This window comes from Leopardus geoffroyi, chromosome C3, assembly GCF_018350155.1.
Source record: "Leopardus geoffroyi isolate Oge1 chromosome C3, O.geoffroyi_Oge1_pat1.0, whole genome shotgun sequence".
NCBI classification, from domain to species: Eukaryota; Metazoa; Chordata; class Mammalia; order Carnivora; family Felidae; genus Leopardus; species Leopardus geoffroyi.
The window spans coordinates 8,319,944-8,344,302 of NC_059338.1; the positions used below are offsets into that span (position 1 = coordinate 8,319,944).

The 24,359-nt window shown below is 42.6% G+C and overlaps 1 long non-coding RNA gene across 5 annotated transcripts in view; it reads right to left on the bottom strand.

Moving 5' to 3' along the window:
• Window positions 1–685: 685 nt before the first annotated feature.
• LOC123586335 overlaps window positions 686–24,359 on the bottom strand; it is a 33,002-nt gene continuing 9,328 nt past the window's right edge. The window contains exons 2-4 of one of the 5 annotated variants that reach the window (XR_006706745.1): window positions 10,988–11,164; window positions 2,487–2,576; window positions 686–722 (exon numbers count right to left, since the gene is read on the bottom strand). This is a non-coding gene — a long non-coding RNA (uncharacterized LOC123586335). Of the gene's footprint in view, window positions 723–810; window positions 1,249–2,486; window positions 2,577–10,987; window positions 11,165–21,221; window positions 21,670–24,359 lie in introns of those variants that run through there. The other 4 variants (XR_006706744.1, XR_006706746.1, XR_006706747.1 and 1 more) reach the window with 4 other exon arrangements.

The following is a 24,359-nucleotide window of genomic DNA, read 5'->3' on the forward strand; positions in this document are numbered from 1 at the left end:
ATGCACTAAAAGGAGAAATGACAAGGAAGCAGGAAGACTGTCTAGGGAGCCACTTTAGTGGTCCCAGACCTGATGAGGGCCACCGTAATAGTCTGACAAGCAGTAACAAGAGCTTACAATAAAGTGGCAGAGGACAGAGATGGAGAGTTGGAGGCAGAGGTGGAGGAAAGTCAGGGATGAGAGAGACTATGGACGCAAAATGGACAAGAATTGAAATCTAATTGGGTTCAGGAGGTGAGAGAAAGAAAGATATCAAAGATGACCAAGAATTTTAGGATTTGCGAAAGGTCGTATCATACATCGTTTAGGGTCTAAGAAAGCCCTCAGAGTTCGTCTGGCATGATCTAGTATCACAAAGGTGAAATTTAACTCCTAGAGAGTTTAGGTAATCCACTCAAGGCCACACAGCCCTTAGTGACAGTTAGACTAGAATCCCAAAATGTTCATACATGCTTACAAACTTGGAGAAGTTATCAAGAGAAATAACCAACCTAAGGGAGAGCACATTTAAAACAAACGTAAAAGTGGGGCGCCTGGGTGGCTCAGTCAGTTAAGCGTCCAACTTTGGCTCAGGTCATGATCTCGCGGTTCGGGAGTTCGAGCCCCGCATCAGGCTCTGTGCTGATGCCTCGGAGCCTGGAGCCTGGAGCCTGCTTCAGATTCCTTGTCTCCCTCTCTCTCTGCCCCTCCCCTGCTCGTGCTCTGTCTCTCTCTCTCTGTCTCTAAAAAATAAGTAAATGTTAAAAAAATGTTTTTAATTAAAAAAATAAATAAATAAAACAAACGTAAAGGTAAAGACAGCAACAACAACAAGAAAGGATTTCATTTTGCACATGCGTACGACATACGACAGGTGTGGCAACTCCATCTCCATACGCTTTTCTCTGGAAGCTACTCTATGAATCACCTACTGTTATCATCCCCATTCACACGTGTGAAGACTGAGACCTACAGAGGCTAAGTCACTTTCCCCCAATCGTAAAGCTAGTAAGGGCAGAGTCTGGGTACCAACCCAGACACTCTGACTCCACAAAGTATGCATTCTCATTCACACACTGATGATTGCGGACCCTGGTCGGGACCGCTCCTGTAAGCCCAATAATTACACATCCGCCCACCTCTTGTCATTTCCTTCTAGATGTCTCTTCAGTCACTGGTGTGCTGGAGCCAGGCTACCCTGGCTCATGAGGGCTCGCTGTAAGCATCTCTTCATAACTCCACGTTCAAGGCCGTCGTGCGATGGCTAGGCTGAAATCCACCACGATGAGAGTTTTTACACTCCGGAAATTGGCCAACGCTACAAATTCAGGGATTTTTTTTTTCTTCTTCTTTTTTTTGGAGAGCCAGTTGCTAATCATTTATAAACCACCCCTGCCAAGGTTTCACAAAATTAAGAGTTCAGAACTGAGGCCATGTTGTCCCTACTTCGCCTAACTGGGTTCTCTTGCAGCGAACCCTTGTTTTGTGATGATGGCCACCAGAAGTCTGGTTCATGGTTAAGTATGCAATCTCGCCTCCCGTATTCTTATCACCAATACGTCTTCAGCGTCATCTCCTAAATGTTCCTCGGTTGTATCCATTTCTATCCACATCTACCTTGCCATGGCCCCTGTTCACAATTCCTCCAAACTAACGGTCTACTCAACATTTTCCCTATGTCCGAACTCTCTCTCCCCCACAAGGTAGCCAGTGTGTTTAAGAACACAATTCTGGGGCGCCTGGGTGGCTCAGTTGGTTGGGCGACCGACTTCAGCTCAGGTCGTGATCTCACAGTTTGTGGGTCGGAGCTCCGCATCGGGTTCTGTGCTGACAGCTCGGAGCCTGGAGCCTGCTTCCGATTCTGTGTCTCCCCCTCTCTCTACCCCTCCCCTGCTCACGCTCTGTGTCTCTCTGTCTCTCAATAATAAATAAACGTTAAAAAAAAAATTTTTTTTTTTTTTTTTTTTGAAAAAAGAACACCATTCTGATCAGGTCACTCTCTTTCGTGATTTCCCATTGTTTCTGGGTCAAGCTCAAACTCCTCACTTGGCCTTGAGTCCTTGCCTGGCCCGTCTCTGCCTCCCTCTCCCTGTCTCACATCCAACTCCCCCCTCTTCTCTGCGCCCACCTTCCTTCACGTCATTTCACTGTGTTCCTGCCATGCCCAGAGCCATACACGCGATTCCTTCTGCCTCTTTCTTCTCTTCCTCCCCATTTAATAAATGCCTATTCATCCTTCAAACCTCAGCTTGATGTTACTTCTTCAAGAAAACATCTCTGACCGCTCAGATTTGGTCTCATGTCTTCATTACATAGTCACAGAGCATCCGCTGTACTCTTCCCACCAAAATGCACCCATGAGGGCAGGTGGCGGGGTCCATCTCAGTCAACAGTCTGTTCTCAATAGCAAACGCAGTAACTTACATGTATAATGGGGGCTTGGTAAATATTCAATGAGCAAATACACTTTCAGTGAATGAAGACCGTCTTTTTATTCTTCTGCTCACTCATAAAGAGTAATCCATCAAGATCCCTGGACCAGATTTTGAGGTGAGACTAGGCCACAGAGACAGTTTCAGCGTAGATGTTTCCTACATCTGAAATAGAAACAATATAAAAATAGCAGAAGTATAGCCACGATAACCACCTGTGGACCCAGAAAATCAGGGTTAAGCGGATTATTCAATTAATGGTGGATTTGACAACTTAAGTGCCAAAAACAACACTCAACTCCTGACCAAACACATGGTAACAGAAGTGAATAAGGACCCACACCTGAACCACATTCAAATAACCGGAAACATTTCCATTTCTTACTCCTGTAAGACTCCCCGGAAAGAACAAACTCAAGATAGGATGTCACAGGGCAATTCTAGAAAAAAAAAAAAATCCCATCTTTGAATCCAGATGAATGTGCTTTATAACACTCTCAGGGGCATTCCAGAAATATAAAATCCAGAGAGGTTCTGGAAGGACTTGATGGGGTTACTCAAAGTGTGAGCTATCTCAATACCTATGGATAGGGGGAGCACCCCATCCCTGACTGTTGACATTTCTCCCCAGAATTTGTTAGAATTCAATCTCCCACATCATTGTCAGTGATTTTGAATGTATAAAAGAGATAATACTAATAACACCAACAATCATAACTTCTATTTTTCGTAATGAGTAGACCAGAACCAACCATTCCAACTATCTTTTTTAAAATTTTTAATGTTTATTTACATTTTAGAGAGAGAAAGACAGAGACAGAAACTGTGTGTGAGCGGCGGAGTGGCGGAGAGAGAGGGAGGCACAGAATCCGAAGCGGGCCCCAGGCTCCGAGCTGTCAGCACAGAGCTCGACGCAGGGCTCGAACTCATGAACCGCAAGATCATGACCTGAGCCGAAGTCGGACGCTCAACTGACCGAGCCACCCAGGCGCCCCTCATTCCAGCTATTTTTCCATCCAACTACACATTTCAGCCACACAGTAGTGACACACACTACTATTATTCTAATTTTACAGATGAGTCAATATGCATAAAGAGGTTGTCATTGACTCGAGGTCACTCGGTTTTCCCAAGGTTGCATGAATCTAGATGAAGCCAAAATCTCAACCCAGGCATGCCAGCTGCAAAGCCCGTATTCTTTGTCACTGCACTATAGGACCTCATCTCCTTTAGAAGCTATCTAGAACCAAACGGAAGTTTACTCAATCAGCCCGAACGTGGACATGCGTGAGGAAGAAAGCAAGGATCTTTCAATCCTACAACCTTTGTGTTATAACCTGGCGTGAAAGGGATCTGCAAAGCCTGTTTGGTTGAATGCTATCATTCCCACGATCTTTCCTTTCTTTGCCCATGCTCCATTCTCCACCCCTGTGATGTTAGAGTCTCCTGGTAAAGTGGCTGGAAATCAACTGCTCGGACACACAGAGAAATACGGATGTGCTACCCCCTGGATGCTTGGACGAAAATGGCAGGAGAACGGGAAAAACTGATGCCGTGGACAGTCAAGGAGCTCCTCTTCTGGACCCCTCGCGGCAGGTACAAGGCAAACGTAGCCAGGGGTCGGCCGCCTCTCCCTTTCCTTAGTTGAATCATTTCAGGAGTGAACTACACGCATCGTTAAAATATCCACTGAGGGGTGAAAGGAATGGCATGATCGTATGGGCCTTGGAAAGGTCTCTGCTTTCCCCCATGCATTTTAAAGTCGAGCTGGCTGTCTTCGGAGTAGTCTCTTTTGCGGGCCAAAATGCTTATGTGTTTTGAAGAAAATGACGTGTGTTCGGCTTTGTAGTTTTACTAAACATTTCACAGCATAAACGACAGTCTTTTAAAGATGTAACTACAATTGAGATGCCTAGAGAGGAGAAGCAGCAGAGATGGCTAGCGTGGGCAGGCTCCAAAGCTTTGAGCATGACGTTCAGGCTGCAGAAGGATCAGAGGAAGCCACTGGAGTTAACAGAAGCGTTATTTACAGAGGCAATAAAACGCATGATGCCGATATCCATGCCAATGGTCAGGTCCAACACTTGCCTACCCTTTTTTCCAGTGCATTTTTGGTAACAGCCAGAGGGTCTGGCTGAGGGGGATGTTACTTCCGGCTCTGGGTTCACTAGAAATACACATATCTGGGGGCACACGTGCCTCATCGGACGCGCCTGTGGACGAAATGCATCCGAAGACCCGCCAGTCTTGGGATCACATCCACTAGACAGTTGCACATTTTAAGGCCACAGCGCTTTTCAAATAAATTTCCAGTAGGAAATAGGGTAAAGGAGCAGGGTTTCTCATCTTCTGATTCGGTGATAAGAATGCGTTCTCACCCACTAGAGAGCTCCAAGGTAACACCCGATGACTTTTACGGCCTGAGCCTCCGGGTCACAAGGACTCCCAGAATTTTGCCCTGTTTCATTTCGTGTGTTCATCTTTTCAGCAAGACTCCCAGCCCCTCCTGTGTCACCCACCTGCTCGCAGGGGGAGAAGGCCCTTCCTCTGCTTTTGATGTGTTTGCTAGGGGGGGAGATGATTCACTCAGTATCCCCTCTCATTCCTGCATTTCCTCCAACTACCTCCCCTCTCTGCCTTGGGCTTTGTCGGTTCCTCTCTCCCTACACTGCATCTCTTTTAGTTCCAAAAATAGATCATTCAATTTAGGAAGAACAATTAACTGGGATGAAAAAAAAAAAAATCTGAAGTATGGGGAGGCATTTCAGCTTCTCCATCAGGCATGAAGTAATTGGCAAATGCTACGGCAGTGTCTTTACTAGGGATGCTGGTTCATGCTTCTGGGTGAGCTTCAGGGAAATCGCGGACTCAGAAAGGTCAGACTCAGTTTCTGTGCTTCCACAGCCCCTCCCCGGTGAGCTCCGCACACGTCACAGAACAATGACACAGAGAACAGACCCCATGGCTGTGATTTCACTGGTGTCTGCACCAGATCTGCCCCCTAAAGAGACCTTGGATGTTTTGCATGATTTCTTACCCAGCAGAAGCTTATTATCTTCCGGTGCATTGACCTGTCCCTTGAAAACTAATATATCTGGAACATTCTAATGCCTCCAAGGGAATTTTCATTCGAAAGGGCAGTCATCTTAGGGCAATGTCTCTCAAAGTGTGATCTTTGGAAATACCTGAATCAGAGTCACCTGGGATCTTTGTTAAGAAGGCACATTCCCAGCCCACTTCTCAGACAGAATATCCGGGTGACGCTAATGTGCACTGATGTTCGAGAAATGCTAACTTATGGATTCTTTATAAAGGCAGAGCCAAGTTTAGAAAGTTATAGAGCCTCTAGAGTAGTGGTTCCCTCAACAGAGGTAATTTCGCCTGCTAGGGAGTCACAACTGGAGGTGTGTGTGTGTGGTCGGGGGGAGGGGGGGTTACTGGCACCGAGCAGGAAGAGACCAGAGACGGTGCTAAGTACCTACAGTGTGCAAGACAAGCATCCACAACAAAGAATTATCCAGCCCCAAATGCCAGCGGTGTTGACAGAGAGCAACCCTGCCAGAGAGAGATGGGTATTTCTGATCCCAACTTGGAATTCAACTGGGAATTCAGTTGGGATCAATTCAGTCGCTACACCAGGAACCCCAAGAGTTTCTTAATGCCAGGGTGAATGTTTTTCAAACTGCAAATCATTAAATCAGTTAAGTGTAGCCTACGGCCAATTTACAACTACGTGGATGGAACTAGAGGGTATTATGCTAAGCAAAGTTAGTCGGTCAGAGAAAGACAAATAAATATCATGATTTCACTCATATGAGGACTTTAAGAGACAAAACAGATGAACATAAGGGAAGAGAAGCAAAAATAATATAAAAACAGGGGTGGGGACAAAACAGAAGAGACCCATAAATATGGAGAACAAACAGAGGTCTACTGGAGGGGTTGTGGGAGGGGGTAAGGGCTAAATGGGTAAAGGGCATTAAGGAATCTACTCCTGAAATCATTGTTGCACTGTATGCTAACTTGCATGTAAATAAAAAAAAATAATTAATTAAAAAAATCATGGTGTAGGTAAATAGAATAGAATAGAATAGAATAGAATAGAATAGAATAGAAAGGTGTAGCTTATGGCCAGCGTTTTTGTTTTTTGTTTTTAATGAAATGAGATGGGGGAATCCGTGTGGCTCAGTCAGCTCAGCATCTGACTGTTGATTTCGGCTCAGGTCATGATCCCAAGATCCTGGATCAAGCCTCAAGGAGCGCCTTGCACTGGGTGCACAGCCAGCTAAAGATTCTCTCTCTCCCCTCCTCTGCCTCATCCTTGCTTGTGCTCTCTCAAAAATGAGTAAAGAAATAAAAATGGAATGAGATGGAAGACAAAAGGAGAGAAAAGAATCGGATATATCTGAGTGTATCACTCATAGTAAAGGTATTATTTCATGTAATTTTTATTTCAGTTGCATTTCTGACCTTAACACATAAAAGAGGATGTAAGGGGCACTTGGGTGGCTCAGTAGGTTAAGCGTCCGACTTCGGCTCAGGTCATGATCTCACGGTTCCTGAGTTCGAGCCCCGTGTCGGGTTCTGTGCTGACAGCTCAAAGCCTGGAGCTTGCTTCGGATTCTGTGTCTCTCTCTCTCTCTCTCTCTCTCTCTCTCTGCCCCTCTCCCATTCACGCTCTGTCTCTCTCTCAAAAATAAACACAGGGGCGCCTGGGTGGCGCAGTCGGTTAAGCGTCCGACTTCAGCCAGGTCACGATCTCGCGGTCCGTGAGTTCGAGCCCCGCGTCGGGCTCTGGGCTGATGGCTCAGAGCCTGGAGCCTGTTTCCGATTCTGTGTCTCCCTCTCTCTCTGCCCCTCCCCCGTTCATGCTCTGTCTCTCTCTGTCCCAAAAATAAATAAACGTTGAAAAAAAAAATTAAAAAAAAAAATAAATAAACACTAAAAAAATTAATTAAAACAGGATGTAAAATATGTTCCTCCTTTATATATCTTTACTACTAAATATGTTACATTTCCGCAAAAGCATAGAAACCACAAATGTGTCACCTAATGAATTATCACCAACACTGTGTAACTATCACCTAGGACAAGAAATAGGATTCAGTTGCCCAGAGCCCTTCTGTACCCCATTCCCATCACAATTCCCTTTCTCCGCACTGAACATAGCAATTATCCTTTTATGATAACCACACCTCTTCATTTTTCGTATAATTTTTAAGTGTATATCTCAAGTTTCATTGAGATTTTCAGTTTGAATTTCATATAAATGGTATTCTACTTTTTTAAAGTTTATAATTTTTGAGAGAGAGAGAGAGAGAGAGCAGGGGAGGGGCAGAGAGGGAGGGAAACACAGAATCCAAAGTGGGCTCCAGGCTCTGAGCTGTCAGCACAGAGCCCGACGTGGGGCTGGAACCCACCAACGCCAAGATCGTGACCTGAGCCAAAGTTGGACGCTTAACAGACTGAGCAACCCAGGCACCCTGTGAATTGTTTTCAACGTGGGGCTATGATGCATAATGCAGATATGAACATTCTTGTACGTCTGCTGGTACACATTAAGGTGTGTGCAATTTTTTTAGCGTTTATTTTTGAGAGAGAGACAGAGCTTGAGTGGGAGAAGGGCAGAGAGAGAGAGAGAGAGAGAGGGAGGGAGACACAGAATCCGAAGCAGGCTCCGGGCTCTGAGCTGTCAGCACAGAGCCCGACACGGGGCTCGAACTCAGGAACTGTGAGATCATGACCTGAGCCGAAGTCGGACGCTTAACCTACTGAGCCACCCAAGTGCCCATGCGTGCACCATGTTAAATATGTATTTAAAAGTAAAATTGTTGAATCTTAAGGTGTGTGCATATTTGGCTTTAGTAAACGATGCTTCCAAAGTATGTGTAATAACTGACACTCCCACCCAGAGAGTATGAGAGCTCCAACTTCCCCACATCCTCTGTGTACTTGTCTGTATTTTAAATAATAGACATTCTAGAAGTTATGTACTGGTGTCATATTGAAGTTTTAATTTCTCATTCCCCAATTGGTAAGAAGATTGAGCATGTTTTCGTATGTTTACAAACCATTTCGATGGTGACACTCCTGTTTAAGTTTCTTGACTATTTTTATATTGGATAGTCTTTCTTTTTTATTGATTTGTAGGGATTTTAAAATGATTTTATTTTCGTGGGGCACCTGACTGGCTCAGTGGGTAGAGCATGCAACTCTCTATGTCAGGGTTGTGTGTTTGAGCCCCATGTTGGGTAGAGAATACTTAAAAATAAAATCTTTAGAGGCACCTGGGTGGCTCAGTCGGTTCAGGGTCCAACTTTGGCTCAGGTCATGATCTCACGGTTTGTGAGTTCGAGCCCCACGTCGGGCTCTGTGCTGACAGCTCAGAGCCTGGAGCCTGTTTCCGACTCTGTCTCCCTCTCTCTCTGCCCCTCACTCACTCACACTTTGTCTCTCTGTCTCTCTGTCTGTTTCTCTCTCAAAAATAAATAAACATTAAAACAATTTTAAAAAAAAGATTGTGTCTTGGAGTGGGGAGGAGAATTATGTCATTTGTAGTTTTTTATAGACGATTTTGACCAGATTAAGAATACTTTCTTGGTATTCCTAGTTTATAAAAAGCTTTCAAAATGAATGCATGTTGGATTCTATTATGCGCCTTTACTACATCAATTAACACTATTATTTTGCTCCTTTATTCGGCTGACATGCCACACCGTATTGATATTTTAATATTATACTAACCCTGTCTTACTGAAATAAACTCAACTCATTCAGAATGTGTACCCTTTTTACATGTTGAGTGATTTGATGTATTAATAGTATAACTTGTTTGGGATTTTTACATCTGGAAGGGGCAGGTCTATCAATTTTATTCCTCACGATATCTTTGCAGATTATCGATATCGAAGTTATCGTGGCTGTAAAGTGCTACTTTTTTTCCCAGTTCTGTGAAGGAGTATGTATAAGACTGTTGGTCTTTGTCCTTTAAATACTATCCAGAAACAAAACGGTAAAGCATGCTGAACTTGGAACTTCTTTTGTGGAAAAGTGTTTAATTAGATTCAATTTGTTTGAACCGCTACAGGACTTCACACATTCTCGATTTCACTCCCGTGGCCACTCGAGCAAATTCGATTTACTAGAAACGTGTTACTTCATTATTGACAAACTTATTCCCAAGATCCTCTTACTATCATTTCAGTGGCTACAGAACCTACATGCATGGCACTTTTTGAAATTTCTGACAGGGTTCTTTGTGACTTCTTCCTTTTCTTCTGATCGCTCTTGCTAGAAATGCATCCCTTGTATTAGGCTTTTTAAATATCGGATCTATCAGTTGTTAAGAGAAAGGGGTTAAAAGTCTCTGCCCAAGATTATGCATTTGTTCATTTCTCCTTGTAGTTCGAAAAATATGTTTTTAATAAATTTTGCAACTGTATTATTATCTGCCTACAAATCTAGAACCACTGAGTATCTATTTGGAAAAAATTAAGTTGGATCCATATCTCAAATACATATCAGGATAACTAACCAAAAAAAAAAAAAATGCTTTGCAAGATAATGGGAACAATGCTTTATACTCTCCGTATAAAAGCTTCCTAGACTATTTTGAAATTCCTAGAACTCCTAAAATAAAATATTGATAAATTTGACTATATAAAATAAAACTTTTCTGTATAGCAAAAAACACCGTAAGTAAAACCAAAAGGTAAATGAAAAACTGGAAGAAAGTATTTGCAAATTATATCATAAGGATTAATTTCTCCAAATATAAAAGCCTCCTGCAGATCAATAATAATCTAAAAGAAAATGAGCAAAGGATATTAATAAGGAATTCAACTAAAAAGAAATACAAATGGCTTAAATCTGAGCTATCACACTCAGTCCATTTATTATATGAAAACTACAAATTAAGTACACACCAAGATATCATTTTTTGAACCATCAGTTTGGCAAAGATCACAAAGATTTAATGTAAGCTCTACATATATATATTTTTAATGTAATATATATATTAATGTAAGCTCTACATATATATATATATATGAAACAATACTATATACTGATATAAAATAATCTTTATATAGATCAGTAAAATGCACAAAGTGCAGAACAGTATGTATGCTTTGCCATTATTGTGTAAAAAGAGGTAATATATAGGGGCGCCCGGGTGGCTCAGTCGGTTAAGCATCTGGCTCTGGGTTCCGGCTCAGGTCACGATCTCCTGGTTTGTGAGCTTGAGCCCCGAATCGGGCTCTGCCTTGTTCCTGATCTCAACGTGGGGAAATGGGGTTCCCACTCAACACCAAAGAAGTCTTGGAAGCCAGCAGTGTGTCCGAGAACGGAATTCCGACACTCCGTACCCGGAGAGAGCATCAGATCCCCTAGGCTGGGGGCTCAGGTCCGCAAGACCCCCCACTGCCCACCCCACGCACCGCTCACAAGTCACAGGCTGCAACCCGGGCTCCCCACCCAGCGCCCAGGGTCCGGAGGGCCCAGCCGCCTCCTCCTTAGCTCCTTTCCGTTTGCTAGAGTGGCTCTCAGAAGTCAGGGAAACACTTCCTCACACTTACCAGTAAAGGGTGTGCTGGTGAATCACCGGTTAGATGAAGATGCCAGGGGCAAGGTCTGGGGAAAGGGCGCAGGGGCTTCCAGACTTCTCCAGCCACCACTCCTCCTGAGCCTGCTCGCGTTCACCAACGCAGCTCTCCCAACCCGGTCCTCTTGGGTTTTTCGAGAGGCTTCATTGACTAAGTCATTGGCCCATTGGCTGGTTCCGCCTCCAGTCCCTCTCCCCTCCCCAGCTCCCCAGGGTCCAGGTCCTGAGGTCAGGAGGTTGCAAGGTCAGACTAAAAGTTGCAACCCTCCAGTAACTAGGTCTGCTCTTTGGGCAACCAGTCCCACCCTTGGGTGGGGTCCAAATGTCACTTTCATTTATATGATAAAAGGCACCTTTATCACTCTCAGGAATTTCCAAGGGTCTGAGGGGCTGTGAGCCCGGAACTGTGGATGAAGACCAAATATATACGTGAGAAATATATTTTGGTCATCTGAATGGCCAAATAGATATTTCTTAAAAATCACACTATTGCAGAAGCTAAAACAAGGAACAAGTTATTTAACTACATGATTCAGAGCGCCTGGGTGGCTCATTCAGTTAAGCCTGCGATTCTTGGTTTCTGCTCAGGTCATGATCTCATGATTCATGGGATCAAGCCCCACATCCAGCTCTACGCTGACAGCACAGAACCTGCTTAAGATCCTCTCCCAATCTCTCTCTGCCCCTCCCCGACTTGCTCTATCTCTGTCTCTCTCAAAATAAATAAAATAAAATAAAAATGTTAAATAAATAAATAAATAATAGCAATTGAGGGGTGCCTGGGTGGCTCAGTTGGTTAAACGTCCAGCTCTTGATCTCAGCTCAGGTCTTGATCGCAGGGTCCTGAGTTCAAGCTCTGTGCTGGACTGGAAGCCTACTTTAAAAAAAAAAAAAAAAAAAAAAAATGATGGGCGCCTGGGTGGCGCAGTCGGTTAAGTGTCCGACTTCAGCCAGGTCACGATCTCGCGGTCCGTGAGTTCCAGCCCCGCGTCAGGATCTGGGCTGATGGCTCAGAGCCTGGAGCCTGTTTCCGATTCTGTGTCTCCCTCTCTCTCTGCCCCTCCCCCGTTCATGCTCTGTCTCTCTCTGTCCCAAAAATAAATAAACGTTGAAAAAAAAAATTTTTTTTAAATAAAAAAAAATGAGGGGCGCCTGAGTGGCTCAGTCAGTTAAGTGTCGGACTTTGGCTCAGGTCATGATCTCACAGTTCGTGGGTTCAAGCCCTGCGTCCGGCTCTGTGCTGACAGCTCAGAGCCTGGAGCCTGCTTCAGATTCTGTGCCTCCCTTTCTCACTGCCCCTCCCCTGCTCGCACTCTGTCTCTCTCTGTCTCTCTCAGAAATAAATAAACGTTAAAAAAAATTTTTTTTTTAAATGAAAGCAATTGAGAAATTATAACCTGTAGAGGCTGCTTTTAGACAACAGGCTTGAGCAATGAAAAGTAGAAAGGGCTCACAGTGACCACCTGGCTGAATACACACAGGCCCATCAGGCCACCCACCCCAAAATATCCACGGACCCTAACTGACCAATGGGCTACTTACAACCAGACACAGTTTCCAAAAAAGGGGAAGATTCCATGTGCCATACCTCCTCACCTTCCCCCAAGCCCCGGGTTTTTTAAAGTTTATTTACTTATTTTGAAAGAAGAGGGAGAGGTAGGGACAGAGAGATTGGAGAGAGACTCCCAAGGAAACGCCTCCACGCTGTCAGTGCAGAGCCCGATGCAGGGCTCGAACTCATGAACTGTGAGATCATGACCTGAGCTGAAATCAAGAGTCAGATGCTTAACAGATGGAGTCACCCAGGCGCCCCAACCCTCCCCCTTTAGAAACGGCCCTGACCCACTGCCTCATGAAAGACAGCCTCTCCTTTGCTGTCCTGCTCACGGCTCCCTTGAAATATATTCAATAAACTTCTGTCTCCTTTGGTCTGTCTTGAATGAATTCTTTCACGGCCCTTCCAGCACTTGGGATTCTCTCTCTTCCTCTCTCTGCTCCTTTCCTGTTCATGCTCTCTTTCTCTCAAAATAAATAAATAAACATTAAAAAAAAAAAAAAAGAAGGAAAATGAAGAGAAAAGTTCTGCATACTGAATGAGAAGACCTCAGCTTCCTTCTCCTACCTCACTTTCAGAATGCCAGCATAAAAGCTTGAGATCCCCCAGATAAAACTTGAAAAATTATTCTCTGGAAAAAAATGGATTAGCTTTTAGTTCAGGTGAAAAATCAAGTTTTGAGAGTTCCCAACAAAAGACCGATATGATGAGCCTGATCATCGTCGGAAACCCACCAGTCAATGAGCCAACCCCACACGGTTTTCAATCAACAGCCTAGAGCTTTCACTCATAAATGCAAACAGAGAGACAAAGCCCCCAGCTCCAACTAGCCCATGCAGTAGAGACCAACACAAACAAATATAAAAAAGACATTTAGAGAAAAAGATAACTCATAGAACATAAAAAACTTAAAAATAATAAGTATTGTACTCAATATCTTCACAGAGATTAAAAAGAGGAATTTTATAAGGTGAAGGAAAATCCTACCATAAAAAGGTAATAGAGAATAAGAAAGAATCCTTAGGAATTAACAAAATAATAGACATAAAGAGGTCACCTGGGTGGCTCAGCTGGTTAATTTTCTGACTCTTGGGCTCAGGTCATGATCTCATGGTTTGTGGAATCAAGCCCCAAGTCAGGTTCTGCACTGATCAGTGCTGAGCCTTCTTGGGATCCTCTCTCTCCCTCTCTCTGCCCCTCCCCCATTTGCGAGCATATGCTCTTTCTCTTTCTCAAAATAATTGAATAAACTTAAAAAAAAAATAAAGAAAAAGAAATAGAGTCAATAGAAGACTTGGAAAAGTTAAAGAAATCTCCATAAAAGATAAAGCAAAAAACAAATAAACAAATAAGCTAAGGAAATTAATATGGAAGGAAAGGGCAGCAAGGGATGGGAGAGGGGGCGGGTTTAAAGGCTCAACCAAGAGGTAAAACACCAAACACACAAAAAGTTCCACAAAGAGAGAATAAATAGGAAGAAATCATCAAAGAAGTGGAAAGTCTATTTCTTCTTTCTACACTATTTACTCCTGGCCACCAAACTGGGGAAGAGGGTTTCCCACGCCATCCAATTCTCTAACTCTCTATTCCAACCCAGTGTCCTCCAACTCAATTCAATTCTAACACTATTTACCCTGGATTAGCATCAGATCCCAAAAGTTAAGGACGCAGCCCTATAAACTACTTCCCACTTGAGACACCAATCACAGGTTGTCACCTGTGCTTCTGACCGATCAGCTATAAATCAGGGTTCCATGATGCCTTCCTTGGGTTTCACTTTGTAGGTGTGACTGATTAAATCATTGGCCATTGCTGGTTAAGTCGAGTCCCAGTCCTTCTTCCCTCCCCAAAAGTAGGAGTTGGGCCTGAACCCTCTAATCCAAAGATGGTTTCCCTGGCAACCAGCTCCCTCTCCTCCTTAGGGTCTTTCCAAAAGTTTGCCTCATTAACATAACTTCAGGTGTGGTTGAAATAGGCTCTTATGAATAACAAAACCTCTCCTTCCACCTTCCTCTATATCTGCCCCCACCTCCCCCACTCCACTTTTATAGCCCTTATCACTTGGGAAAATGCAAGGGTTGTAGGAGCTCATTGTCAGGAAGAGGAGAGAAACCAAGAACACTTTTCTTATCACAAACCACAATTTCACAGAAATAATACCGGAAAACTTCCCAGAACTGAAGGATGTAAGATTCCTGGTTCCAAGGGCCTAATGAATGACCACGACAATGAATGAATAACAAAATAATAGGAGATTAATACATAAAGTCTTAATTGAAAAACAAAATCAGTAACTTAAGTGTGGGTATGCTACTTAGAAATAGGGAAATACAGGGGCGCTTGGGTGGCTCAGTAGGTTAAGTGTCCGACTCTTAACTTAGGCTCAGGTCATGATCTCACAGCTCATGTGATTGAGCCCAGCATCTGGCCATGCGCTGACAGCATGGCATTCTCTCCCTCCCTCTCTCTGCCACTTCCCTGCTCCCACTCTCTGTCTCTCTCTTCAAAGTAAAGAAATACACATTGAAAAAAAAAAAAAAAGAGAGGGAAATATTAAAAAATACCAGAAGGAACAGCTATCATTACTGATTATGGCTGCTTCTGGGAGGTGGGATTCTGGTGAAAGGGGAAAGAGGACTAATGCTGGGGGTTAACAGCCTTGAAATTCAATTTGACATTTGAAACTATGTAGATGTTACTTTGATTTTTTTTAAGAAGAATTAATTGTAAAAAAAATACAACTCATTAGGGGCGCCTGGGTGGCGCAGTCGGTTAAGCGTCCGACTTCAGCCAGGTCACGATCTCGGGTCCGTGAGTTCGAGCCCTGCATCAGGCTCTGGGCTGATGGCTCAGAGCCTGGAGCCTGTTTCCGATTCTGTGTCTCCCTCTCTCTCTGCCCCTCCCCCGTTCATGCTCTGTCTCTCTCTGTCCCAAAAATAAATAAACGTTGAAAAAAAAAAATAAAAAAAAAATACAACTCATTTAAGATATGATGCACTTATGTCAAGAAGTCCTTCTAGAAATTTGTTTAAACTCCAAACATATGCTTGAGTTCGAATGCAAGAATTACCTTGCCAGTCTGGTGGCAGACTCATTTAATAGCGTGTGTCTCAGTGAACTCTAGATATAGACCGATTTTAATAACCTTAATAAGTTGCACAGCACATTACTAGTAAGTTGCCCTTAATTTTTACAAAAATGCTCATTTATGGAATTGCCTATTATTCTGTAAGAGCTGAGGAAGTATCCTCCCTTTTTGGATTACTTCCTGGCTAATCAGAAAAATTCTTGCAGCACAATCTTGAGCCATGATTATAATTTGAATATGAGGTAGCTTCTCCTAACTATCTAAGATTTTTCAGAGATTCTAAGAGTTTATCCACTCACTAAATATTATTGAAACATATTGTAAGACACACACTTTGCTAGATGTTAAAGATAATAGAGATTAGAGTCTAATAATATGACTAGTGTCCCAGAGATTCTAGTGAATCTAGGCTTGAATTAAGGTCTCCAGGTTGTTACAGATATCTGAGACATTTCAAGTTGTGGTTCAAAACTACAAGTTTGTCATAGAAACCTGGGAGGGTTCAAGGTGTCCCACCATTTGGAAGTTTGAAAATAGACAGTTACTCAGCAAAAAGGGACCTGCGGAAGATCTTGCTAGTTATCTGTCCATAGGCATCCCCACCCCCACCCCCCACTTTTTCTTGCTAAGAGAACCCCGACTTTGTGGTCAAATGTACCAGTGCCAGGAGACGAGACATAACGTGCTTGACCAACGGGACAATTGTGTTTCAGACTTTTAGAGCCTCCCCTGCAGCTAAGGTAGTCACATGACCATTTCTGACCAATAATCTTCAGCTGAAGCCTATTGTGGGATTTCTGGGAAGGTTGTTGTCTACCTGATAAAGGAAGACAGACAGGACTGGGAACTGCTGATTCTCCATTTCCTTCTGTCTTAACGTGGATGTAGGAACGAGAGCTCCAGCAGCTGCCTTGTTACGAAGAAAATAACAGGCAACACGCAAGGGCTAGTTAAGCAGAAATACAAAAGGGTCTTAGCGTCTAACGTCAGTAAGCATCCAACTCAAAGGTGCAACTGTTCTACTTCTGCTTTGCTGGTATGTAAATAATGAGATCTGTTTCTACCCATAGAACACTTCTGACACCCAATGTGTGAGGATTTTTTCCCCCACATCAACCAATTCTCCAACACCAGATGAGTGTCCTACAATTTGACTCAATTCTGACACTATCTACCTGGAGTTAGTATCAGATCCTGCACGTGAAGGGCTCAGTCCCACAGGACTGTCCTCCCTCCACTTCAGACACCAGTCTAAGTCCTAACCTTCTGTACTTATGGCTGGAAACCAGGCTGGAAATCAGAGATTCCCACAACTTACCCTCAGATGTGATATTTTGCCACAATAGCTCACAGAACTCATGAAGACATTTTACTTCACAAAGGATACAACTCAAGAACAACCAGATGGAGGGGATTTATAAGGTATTGGGGGAAGGGGTGCTCAGAGCTTCCTTGCCCTCTTCAGGCCTACCACTCTCCTAGTACCAACACGTGTTTACCTACCTGGAAGTTCCCTGAACTCCATTTTTTAGGTTGCTCATGGAAGTTCCCTTAGGCAGACATGGCTGAGCATTGGTGACAGACAAATCTTGGATCATTGGTGATTGGCTCAATCTCTAACCTCTCTCCGCTCCACAGAGGTTAGGAGTGGGGCTGGAAGTTCTAGCCTTCTGATAATGCTTGGTCTTTCTGGCAACTAGATCCCATCCTGAACCTATCTGGGGACCTCCAAGCCACCAGCCATCTCCTTAGCATACAAAAAGACTCTCATCGCTCTGGAGATTCCAAGGGTCTTAGAAGATCTTTTGTCACAAACGGGGGAGAGGGAGGGTGCATGCGGGTCACCAAGACCAAATATTACAATGAAAGATATTACTATCACCTCTATCACTCAGGAAATACAAGAGTTTCAGGACCTCTTTGCCAGGAACTTGGGCCAAAGACCAAATATATACATATAATATCACAATATCTCGATAAAAAAGATTAAGCCCCTATTTATTTAAGCCACTCTTACTCTTACTGGATTTTGTCTCACTTGACTCCTAATTGAAACAGGATCTGAATCTCTTGTTTTATAAGTGAGGAAATCCAAGCAAAGATAAATTAAGCAATGTAACAATGTAGCCAATGTCAGCACATCTTGCTGATAGCAGAAATGGGAACAGAATCAAACAGGAATGTGCCAAACCTTACTCTGAAGGAAAAACGGGCTGAGAAATTCATTCGATTGTGTCTCTTTGGTCCTTGTATTTTCTTAGTGGCCCATTTGATATTTGACTATTACAGTTTCTTGAAGAAAAATGAAGTTTCCTCATTGGCAGAATCTTATCACCGTGTGTAGTTAATAGGATTTTTCATTCACCTACCCCTTCTTGGCTCTATCAATATATGTATTTAATATTTCATTCTCTTATATTAGTTAGTTTTTAAAGCTTGCCTTGAGAACTTATTTTCCATCTGTTAAGGGTCCTAAGCATTATAGATTCTTGCTTATCATAACTCTTCAAGGTTGGTATCATAATATTTGTTTTATAGAAGAAGAAAGTGAAGTTCAGGGATACAGTACCATGAATTGTGTTCCCAAAGATATATGTTTTTTGTAAATTTTTTAATGTTTATTTAATTATTTTGAGAGAGAGAGAGAGAGAGAGAGAGAGAGAGGGAGAACAAGCAGAAGAGGGGCAGAGAGGAGAGAGAGAATCCCAAGCAGGCTCTGCACCATCAGCACAGAGTTCAATGAGGGGTTTGAACTCACTAAATACACCTGAGCTGAGATCAAGAGTCCGACGCTTAATAGACTGTGCCACCCAGGTGCCCCCCCCCAAAAAGATATGTTGAAGTCCTTACCCCCCACCCCCACCTGTGAATGTGACTTTATTTTTTGGAAATAGAGTCTTTACATATAGAATCATGTTCAGGTGAAGTCATACTTGATTAGGGTGGACCCTAAATCCAATGTTTGATGTTCTAAATCCAATAACTGGAGAGGGAGCTTTAGAGACACAGAGATCCACACCAAGTGAAGATGATCATGTGGAAAGGGAGGTAGAAATTGGGGTGATGTAGCTACAAGTCGAGGAATGCCAAGCATTGCTAGCGGCCTCCAGAAACTACAGAGTCCAAGAAGGCTCTTCCCTGATGCTTCGGAGGGAGCATGGATGTGCTTGATTCTGACCATGTAGACTCCAGAACTGAGAGAATCAATTTCTGTTTTAAGCCACTTGGCTTGTGATAATTTGTTAGGGCAGCCCAGGAAGCTAATACAAGGGGTTAAATGATTTTCTCCGTATCACACAACTGGAAAGTAGTGGGGCCCACCTGTTAGTGAAGTTGTGCAGTAGAACGGATCAGCTTCACCCACACGTAGAAAGGCCAAATGGCCCCACATTCTTCATTTGTTCCACAAGTCTTGAAGTTCTGATACACTGTCAAGAATACCACGAAGAGCTTTCAAGGAGCTCACCATCTATTACACGGTTCCTAAAAAGCAGCATAAGGTATCATTATCCCCTTCTCTATTTGCCTTAATATCCCTAGAAAATTATTGTTTCTGGTTATAGCCCTTAGTTCTTCAGTCCTGATTTTCTTTCAGTGGTTTACCACGACCATTCCTGTTCCTTGGTTTCAAATGCTTCTATTAAGAAGTCGGCTGTCCATCTTACTGTTGAAAGTAATGTTTGTATTTTCTCTGACCGCTCTTGAGACTTTTTTTTCTTTTCTTTCTTTCTTTTTTTCTTTTATCATGGATTTTTAGCAGTCATACTACCATGTGTCTATGTGTGGTTTTCTTTTAATTTCTCCCATTTGGAGTTCATAGCTATTCTTGAATGTTTGGCTTCATATCTTTCATCAGCTTTGGACATTTGCAGCCAATTTCTTTTCAGATCAGGTTTTGACCTAGTTTATCTCTCATCTCTTTCTGTGACTCCATTTATATGTATATTAGGCCTTGTAACTGTGCTCCATTTATCTCATAGGAGTCTTTCTATGATTTTCATCTTCTTTTGTCTCTGTGTTTCAGGCTGTATAGGATCTACTGGCCTATCTCCTGCTTCATAGACCTCACTTCAGCTATGTCTACTTGGCTGATAAGTGTGTCTATTACATTCCTCATTTTCGTTATTTGATTGTTCAATCCTAGGATTTATGTGTTCATAAATTACGAGCGTCCACTAAAATTCCACACATTTCCTCCCTATTTTTCTTGAATATATAAATCACAGATTTTTTTAAAAAAATTAAACCCAAGTTAGTTACCATATAATGTAATAATGATTTCAGGAATAGAATTTAGTGATTCATCACGTTCATATAACACCCAGTGCTCATCCCAACAAGTGCCCTCCTTAATGCCCATCACCCATTTAGCCCATCCTCCACCCAACACCCCACTAGCAACCCTCAGTTTGTTCTCTGTAGCTAAGAGTCTCACGGTTTACCTCCTTCTCTAAGTCACAGGTATTTTAAAAGCCACGTGCATAAATTTTAATATATGCATAGGGACTTCCTGTGTGCATTTGATTGTGTCCATTGTTTTTCTGAGCTTTTGTGCATTTGGCTTTGTTTACTCGAATGCCTATTAATTTTTCAATAATGGTGAATGCTGCATGTAGAAAATTGTACAGATAATTTGCAATTCCAATTAATGTTCAATACGTCTAGAGAGGATGTACTTTGATTTTTGAGAGGCAGATGGGTAGGGTAGAGCAATTGAATCCAGCCTATAATTGTACTAAATAGAATCTGGATTTGAAGTTTTGTGAGAGCTTTTCTATAAAAAAGCTTTTTTTTTTTTTCTTCATCTCTAGTTCTAATGCAGTACTGAGGTATCTATAGGAAAGTCTCCTTCTTAGGGGCCCTGAGCTATCACTTTATTTATCTCCCTAGCATGATGAGACTATTTATTCAGTTTCTCAGCCTCCTGGCAGCCACTTAAAAATTAGCTGATGACTCCAAAGGAAAAAGAGCTAAAAGCAAGGCTTTCCTCTGTAAATTTCTTGTCTCCTGGGTCATAGGACCTTCGGTCTTCACTCACTAATCCTCAAATGCCTTTAAACAGCTTTTTAAATTTTAACCCTTTTTAGTTGTTATTGTCAGGAGCACTTGTCCAATACCGACTAGTCTGCTGTAGCCAGAAGTGGAAATCCAGAAGTGTTTGCTTTTTGTAACCTTGGAGAATTCAGCTTGATGGGTCTTGTTTCATACTGAAAGGGAGAGATCAATTTCAGTTCTTCTGTTCATAAATAAGCCTCCATCATACAGCACGAGCTTCTACTTGTTTGCACAGGATGATGGAGGTATCACCTTAGCCTGGGAGGCAGCGTGTGTGTGTGTGTGTGTGTGTGTGTGTGTGTATTTGACTCTCATTTCAACTTCACTCTCGATTTGTCCACAGAGAGTGACTAGATCGAGGCAGAATTAGTATTTTCCCTCTCCATTCTCTGCCCTATTTGATAAGTAATGTCTTGCTTTCAGTAACCTCATAATTCAGGGAAGTGTCATATAAAACAATCCTTTACTCCTAACTAATGTAGGTAGTTAATACCGATTTAAGAAAGATAGTTGCTATTAACTTATATATTTGGTATTGACTTTACAAAATGTGATTCAACCAAGAGAAACACAAAATTGTCTATCATTTTATCATCATTACTTAGTCCACTGAACTACTTTATGTTGTCTTGAAATTTGTTGAAATCCAAAGAGCTAATTCAGAAATATAAAGTTCATCGATTTCCATTGGCTTTTATCAACATATAAATACAAAGCAAAGGGAAGGTTTCAGACATTTAGTTACATAACCGAATTCTACAAACTTTTCATTTTAAAATATTCTGATAGAGCATTAAAAATATATATACATATATCTTGGCATAGAATTCCGCTAGAAGGGATCTTGGGTGTCTCTGCAGTCTGACTTTCTGAAACATGAGTTACCGCTTTCCTCAAAAATAATTTTCTGAAAATACTTCCCTTTGTATATGAAGACATAGATTCAACTTCACGTTCACTAGAAGAAGTAAGCAAAAAGAAAAGAAAAAAAGTCTCTAATGGAAACACTCTCCGTCTTTTCCCTTTTCTCCGATACACTGAGATGTTTCCATGTGCTAGCCATTCGGGCACCGGCTCCCCTCACATACTCACAGACCCCAAAACCAAGAGTTATGTGAACAGGATGTAGGAGGTCCAAAATAATTAATAATTAATTTTCCTGGGAAAGACAGAAAGGAATTTGAGCTGGGTTTAGCTGATGAAAGGAGACAGAAAGATACTTCTGATAGAGCACCTACTGCTTTATAGAATTATGAAAGTTCACGGTTCACCTGGAATTCAGTGCAGAGACAATAATAGGAAATACGGCTAGAGATGTAACATGCGGGTAGATTTTGAAAGTCCTAATATGCCACGCAGAGGAATTTGAACACCATCCAAACACAAAGGTCCTAAATACTTTTTTTCAAAGCTCCTCAATATTTTATTTTTTTAACTTTTTTTAAAAAACTTAATAAAATGTTTATTTACTTTTGAGAGAGAGAGACAGAGCATGAGCAGGAGAGGGGCAGAGAGAGAAGGAGACATAGTATCCAAAGCAGGTTCCAGGCTCCGAGCTGTCAGCACAGAGCCCGATGCGGGGCTCGAACTCACAAACTGTGAGATCGCAACCTGAGCCGAAGTCGGCCACTTAACCAACTGAGCCACCCGGGTGTCCCAAAGCTCCTCGATATTTTAAAGCAAAGGAGAAACAGATACATTTTGGCTTCTAGGAATACAACTGTGCCAGAACTTGAGACTGAAGACAAGAATGGGGACAAACCAGTGACTGGGAAATTAATGCCGTTGTCCATGAAGACAAAGATGTCTTGAGCAGCAGTTAAATATCTTTGTACATCTGTCTCCTTCATTCATATACACAGAAGGGTCTGAGTTGAAGCGGCACACTCTAGAGGATTTGGTGATCAAGTCCCCACGGGGCTGAAGAAGATAGCGCTCTTTGACCAAGGAGAATGGGTGGGTGGTGATACCCTTACCTTAGATGAGAAACAGATTACGAGGAAGTGCAAGAGAAGGATGAGTTCAGTCCAGCTGCCTGGTGGCTTGTTGCTTTGACATTTGGAGGAAAGTTTTGGCATGTTGGATATCTACAGAATGGCTTACTTCCTTTCTCTTGACCTCGCCTCCCCATCCACACAGCTAAGATTTTCCTTACTTTTATATGATTCCCACCTCTTGTTCACACCCAGTGCCGACCAGGAGAAGCAACCAAGGAGAAGCAACAGACCCTTCACGATCTCTTTTCTGGGGGGACAAAATAGCTTCTTTATTTCTTCTCGAAGTCACTTACAGCGTTAAGATCAGTGTATACTTTTGTGACCAAGTTTAGTTGCTATATCGGTTAAGACAGCGTTTGGTACATGTGTTCGTAAGCCAATTACAATGACTTCAGCAAACTATTTTACCTCCTCTAAGAAGAAATCCAGAGGTAAGCAGTCAAGGACAAGGATGGTTTTCGAGGCGATCATTAAAGATCCAGGCCATTTCTGCTGTCCTCTTCAACCATCCACAGCAACACCTTTCATCCTCGTTGTCTAAAGACTACTCTTTTACCTTTAGATACTTTAGATATTACATCTACGTCCCAGGCAATAAATGAGAAAGGGAAAGGCAAAAGGCATGAGTATGCTAAATCTGTCCATGTTTAGCCCTAAAAAAAAAAAAAAAAAAAAAAAAAAAGCTTTCCCAGAAGTTCAACCCAAGACATGTTTTCTTATATTGCATTACCCAAAATTATGACACATAACCACGCCTAAATGCAAGGAAGCCTGGGAGATTAAGTTATCTAACTGGGTACATTGCTGTCAAAATAATTGTGATTTGTGAGTAAGGAAGAATGTATGTTGGGTGCTTACAACTAGCTAAGCCTGCCAGCCACGTTTTCCTTTTAAATATAACAAGAGGGGCGCCTGGGTGGCTCAGTCGGTGGCTCACTTAAGTGTCCGACTTCGGCTCAGGTCATGATCTCGCAGTTTGTGGGTTCGAGCCCCGCGTGGGGCTCTGTGATGACAGCTCGGAGCCTGGAGCCTGCTTCCGACTCTGTGTCTCCTTCTCTCTCTGCCCCTCCCCCACTTGTGTTCTGTCTCTCTCTATCAAAAATAAATAACGTAAAAAATTTTTTTCTAGGGGCGCCTGGGTGGCGCAGTCGGTTAAGCGTCCGACTTCAGCCAGGTCATGATCTCGTGGTCCGTGAGTTCGAGCCCCACGTCGGGCTCTGGGCTGATGGCTCAGAGCCTGGAGCCTGTTTCCGATTCTGTGTCTCCCTCTCTCTCTGCCCCTCCCCCGTTCATGCTCTGTCTCTCTCTGTTCCAAAAATAAATAAACGTTGAAAAAAAAATTTTTTTTTTCTAAATAAATATAACAAGAAAAATACATATATTTTTTAGAGGTCTCAGTTTTCTAATGATCTTTTTGATGTACAAACATATGTAGATGGAGGAAAAGAAGGCTGGGCTATGCTAAAGGAGGGTCACCTAAGAATAAGGGTCTAACCGGTCGGGGGTGCCCATTTGGCTCAGCCGGTATAGCGTGTGACTCTTGATCTCAGGGTTGTGAGTTTGGGCCCCACATTGGGTGTAGAGATTACTTAAAAATAAAGTCTTTATTTATTTTTTTTTATTTTATTTTTTTTACATGTTTATTTATTTT